This window comes from Triticum aestivum, chromosome 3D, assembly GCF_018294505.1.
Source record: "Triticum aestivum cultivar Chinese Spring chromosome 3D, IWGSC CS RefSeq v2.1, whole genome shotgun sequence".
In the NCBI taxonomy this organism is placed as follows: Eukaryota; Viridiplantae; Streptophyta; class Magnoliopsida; order Poales; family Poaceae; genus Triticum; species Triticum aestivum.
The window spans coordinates 607,862,246-607,868,169 of NC_057802.1; positions in this window are offsets into that span (position 1 = coordinate 607,862,246).

Below are 5,924 nucleotides of genomic sequence, written 5' to 3' on the forward strand. Positions count from 1 at the left end.
CCCGCCCCCGCTCCGGCCCGCCCCCGCTCGCCGGCGCCCTCGCCGCCCCCGCCATCGCCGTCGTCGCCACCGTCGCCAGCCACCACCGCTGTGAGCTGTCGCGCCGCCCCGGCTCATAGCATTTTTTCATATATGTATTTTCTATTTCATATCTGTGGCTATGTATTTTTTCATATATCTCTACTATTAAATCTGAATCGAAGGTCGTGATGGTTCGACCTCCCTCGTAGTTCGACCAACTCGTTCGATCCCCCCGCACCGGAAAAATCGCTATGAAAATCCCAGGCCTTCTCCCTCCCGCACGATTGAAAAAATCACGCAAAAAAAAGAAAAAACAAGCGAATAGAAATCAGGAAACTACCATCCACGCATGCAGTCAGCCCCCACCCACGACTCCCACCCGCATCTTGCGACCCGCCGCCGTCTTCCTGGTCGAACTAGGGTTGGGTGCCACTTCCGTCTTCCTGGTCGACGGTGTCCTCGTCTTCGCCGGTCGCGCCCATCCCCACCTTCCTATCTCTCCAAGGGAGGTGGAGTTCTTCCCTATCTCTCTTGGCGATCGCCGTCCTGGTTCGGTGGTGCGGTGGTGCCCCAGCGGCGCGTGTAGGACACGGGAGATGAGCAGGGCGTTCTCAAGTGGCAGTGCCAAGTCAGCTTCAGGTCTTTGGCAGCGCCATGGTCAACAAGGTGGTCTTCTCATACTCATATGTCTATATGATTCTGCAGTTTATGCTATCAGCACCAATTTTCTTTCCTGCAGCGCCGACCACCACATGTTGCTTATGTGTGAGGAGTTGCAACGGCCATTTAAGAGTGTATACGAATACATTGATACATTGATCCAGTGCGAATGACCTATTCTTCAATAGCACATGTTTCTGTTGAGAGCATTTGTATAGCTTTCTTCAATCTAGCATCAAAGTAATGAGGTAACTTTTCGGTCATCCAGGTTCATGGGGCTAGGTTGAAAAGCTCACAGAAAGATGCTGTGATTAAAGTCCTAAAGCCAAGAATTGAATATACTTTAGTCGCCGGTCTGAATTTTATCTATCTTGCTTCACATGTTTTTGGCTTGGTTACCTCTACGATCCCGGTAACTGACCATTCTGCTAGCTGTTGCGATCTGACCGTCAGTTCAGTTGCTGACGCTAAGTTCAACGCACCACGCTGATTGAACCTGGGAGCAATCGGACCGTGGGAGACGGCGTCACCCCCAGCACATCGACGTTCCAGTAAGCGATGGCTGCGCTGGAGGAGAAGGGTAGCAGCGCCGCAGCGGCTCACGGGAGCTTCAGTCTAAAAGTCCACTGGCAAAATTAAAAAGCTTTGTTACCTAAAATTAAAATGCACTTCTGAGTGAATAATAGAACAGTACAACAACAACAACAACAAAGCCTTTAGTCCCATACAAGTTGGGGTAGGCTAGAGGTGAAACCCATAAGATCTCGCAACCAACTCATGGCTCTCGCACATGGATAGCAAGCTTCCACGCACCCCGTCCATAGCTAGCTCTTTGGTGATACTCCAATCCTTCAGGTCTTTCTTAACGGACTCCTCCCATGTCAAATTCGGTCGACCCCGCCCTCTCTTGACATTCTCCGCACGCTTTAGCCGTCCGCTATGTACTGGAGATTCTGGAAGCCTGCGCTGAATATGCCCAAACCATCTCAGACGATGTTGGATAAGCTTCTCCTCAATTGGTGCTACCCCAACTCTATCTCGTACACTTGTAAAATTAAAATGCTTTTTTTGGATACCAATTAGTAACAATACACCGGCAAAATGAAAATGAAAATGCTTTTCCGCATGTTTGCAAGCAGGAAAATAGTTCACACAGAGAGATTATTTCTGGCAATCCGCACTTAGCCGATCATTTTTCCTATGATGCATCGTATCTTTTTGGTTGTTGAATATGATACTCACACCCCATCAAGAAATTATGATTGTCAGTCGACTAGTCATAAAAAGTGCAGTGGATGTTGGAAAGTTTACCTGGTCTTCCATTTCTAAATTTCCAGAAGACAATCCTAGAGATGTTAGGTTTATTTGAATTGTTGTTCATTTAGACATTCCTCTTGCTGCTGACCACAATACGATTAATTATATCACTCAATGAGAAGTGATGACTCATTTTCCATGGTTATTAGAAGGTAGAAATATGGGAGACGACATACACCTTCATTCTTTGAGTACTCAACGTATTTAGCTTGAGATCTACAATTTTTCCAGAAACCAAAAAGCAACTAGGAATACTGGTTAATGTAATATTGCTCTAATCAGGCTTGTCTATCATTAACCTCCACGCAAAAATGGATAGACATTTGGGCTAAAGTTTGTTGGAATTTGTTATGGGGATAGTGAAACAATCTTGGTGTGTGCTTAATTGTTAGGTTGGAGAAAATGGCCGCTGGTGTTGGGAGTTGTTGAGATGATTAGGAGCATTCTTGATGTGTCTCATTTGGTCATTTCGAACTACTGCATAAGACTGTCCCATCAGTTTTTGATGTATGTAGGGCTGTTGTAATTCTAAATTTTCTTAAAGAATTTTGCGTTGTAGGGAACAACTACTTCTGAGTTTTGGGGTGGCAGCAGCAAGGCCGAGGTGCATGATCATGAAGATGGGCGACGGCGGGGAATGCATGCACATGGAAAGGTGGACATCGCCGTTACCCCCGCATGGACGACTATGCCGACAACTGTTTGCACATTAACTAATTTATAGCATAGGTGAGAATGATATAATTTTTCTTTATCAGTAGTCATATTTTGTCAGATTAAGATCTACATGTAAACATTCCTGCACCTTGTATCATATAGAACTAGCCTAAAGGGATTATGCTCGATCTTCTAAGCTAGCTAGTATTAAAAAGATATTTCTCACCAAGCAAGGTAATTATAATAAGCATCAAGGTCAGCACGAGTTTTTTTTAGATGACCCAAATATGCTGAAATATAGTCAGAAGATCCTGATCTTACTAAACACAGTGTTCCTGGCTTATATATCATTTTTAATGTTCTACTCAAGTAGCAGGCAGTAGGTGACTTCGGTTTTCATCATGTTATAGGCAAATCATGGTTTATCTAATGTAAGAAGAGGGTCACAGTTTGTTCAACTATATATACAGCAAAGGTTGCCTGTGTAAGTGCATCTAGTGCCCCTTAGTGATTTTGGTGTGTTGAAGACTTATAGCTTAAGGGACTAATGCGTTTGTGAGTGTACACAGATCTATAAGTCTATGAGGAGTTTGATAATTACAGAGAAAGTCGACCCCTAAAAATGAAGTTCTTCGACTGAAGACTTTGGATTTCTGAAGACTTTCTGAAGACTTTGAAAATGAAGAAATTGGTGTGACCTTGAAGACTTGGTATTCATTTGAGGAACATGAAGCGTGAAGACTTTTGTTTTCGTAGTTTCATTTGCTCTTTCTTGAGTCATAGGAAACACCGTACTGTTAAAGGGGTCGAGGAAATACTAAGGAAAATTTTCCATGTGATGCTCAACTCAAAATCCTACACCTACCAATCCCTTCGAGTGAAGCCATTGGAAATCTCATACAGTTCAGTCATATTCTTCAGTGACAGAGACGAAGTTCTTCTGGACTCTGAGGAATTTTTTCTGACTGAGGAGTTAGGAATTCGCCAGTGCAGATTGCCTACACAGTAAGGAACATGATAGCCCTGAGGAATTTGATACTCAAATTTCCGACCGTTGTTGTGCTATGCGCCAGCTGTCCCCAAATATCTACCCACCTAACAGTCATATCATTGAAGGGCATTTATGTCTTATCATGCGGGCTGCTTCCTAGGCTATAAATAGCCGCCCCCTACAACCACTAGCTGGTTGGTTGCTCTGAGAGAAACTGACACTTGTCATTTGAGAGCGTCCCATCCTCCGAGGACTTTGAGCGAAAATCATCAAGTGAGGAAAAACTCCAAACCCAAACATCTACAAATCCAAAGTGATTGAGCATCACTGAAGAGATTGATCCTGCGTGGATCCGACGCTTGTTACCTTTGAAGACTGTGCTTCTTCCAGACGGGTAGGCGTCATGGTCTAGAGCATCCAAGAGGAAATTGTGGATCGCCAAGTGACCGAGTTTGTGAAGGTTTGGAAGTCACCTGAAGACTTACCACGAGTGATTGGACGAGGTCTGTGTGACCTTAGTTCAAGGAGAATACGGTGAGGAATGTGTGTCCGGGACTGGGTGTCCTCAGGTTTAAATACCTAGCCGTTCCAACCAGACGTACAACTGAGACAGCAGTTGGAACTGGTCTACCAAATCATTGTCTTCACCAACCCAACTGGTTCTATTTCCTCAACTCTTTCATTTCCTCATTCCTGTGTTGTGCAATTGTTCATATCTGTGTTTGAAGACTTTGATTGAAGACTTCCTTAATTTCCTCAGTTCAATTTCCTCAATCTGTTTGTCTTCATCCTGTGTTATCCTGTGTTTACGCTTTCTGTACTCTGTGCGTGTTTTTCATTTCATCATGATGACTATGCTTGTGTTCTGCTATGCATACTTTTGAGTACTTATTCCGCTGCAAGACGTTCTTCGCTAAGAATTTCCTCACCCACAAATTCCTCAGTGAAGAATTTATAAAAATCGCCTATTCACCCCCCCCCCTCTAGTCGATATAACGCACTTTCAGCCTGCCACCAGGATCGCCTCCCGTTGCTTGATGTATGTTGAGCATTTGTTTGTAACATAATCCAAGGTACATATCTGATGAAGGGAAATCGTGTGTACACTTTTTATGTACCAGTATATATGTGTTGTCTCAAACTGTAAAACATGGTCAGTGATTATTTTGTTATTAAACATTGCTGGAGATGACAAACCAAAGAGCACATGCCCCATTGATAGAGGTGAGTGGAGTTGAAGTATGTGGTGCACTTAGAGGGTGAAGTATAGAGGCTGAAAGTTCGTTCAGGCATGAGCTGCTTTGTAGCAAACTTATAGACCCTGTTGTTTTACACTGAGGGGAGATACTCTTTGATGCTCTGCTTTGTGGCGCCAGAGGGAGATATCGTGTTACTTCTGTCCTATTCTTGTATATGTAAGCTTAATAACAATTTATTACACTCTTTGTTAATTTTCTGTGGTGTAACTTCTTGATGACACGTTTCTTGTGTGAAGGCTCGTATGTTTTATCAAACAATTGGTTCTAATAAAAATAAAGCATTCATGTGCTATCTGTATTGCTAATTAACTGCACAGTAATGACTTGACTGTGTACCACTCTATTTTGTGCATTGAATCTGGTAAGGCTCTCCTTGTTTTCTTCTTCTTTTGTTCTGCAAATGACATAATAGGTCCAAGCTATTGTCCGGAGACGCTAAGACTAGGATAGGAAGTGAAAGTAAAAATTTAAAGTTGTCACAAATAAACGAAAGAAGACATTCATATGATACTTTTTTTTCTGAAAATTATAATTATTATGTGTCCTTGCGGTTACAGTGCTGTAGCGAAAGTTTGTTCATTCAGGTCTTACTTCTATGTTGCATAGATGGCTGGAGACACACATTTGTGCAATCTTTCCCATTCATCATATAGAAATGCATACGCCTTTTATCTCTATTTCAGAAGCAACATTTTGTGCTAAAATGTAGCCAAAATGCTTTCGCAAACAAATGTAAGTGCAATATTCAAATCAACTTGTGCTTTATCGCTTCAGGAATGGTGCCTCCTTTAGTTTTTTTGAATTTAATTATTTTCGGAATATTACATGCCTATGTTTTCGACACTTGTGATTTTCAACATCCATTATGTCTATACTATATGAGATGATGAAAAACTTGAAGGGACTGTGGCACCGCACGGGCAGTCAACTAGTGTTCATATGGATGGATGCATATATATATATATATATATATATATATATATATATATATATATATATATATATATATATATATATAT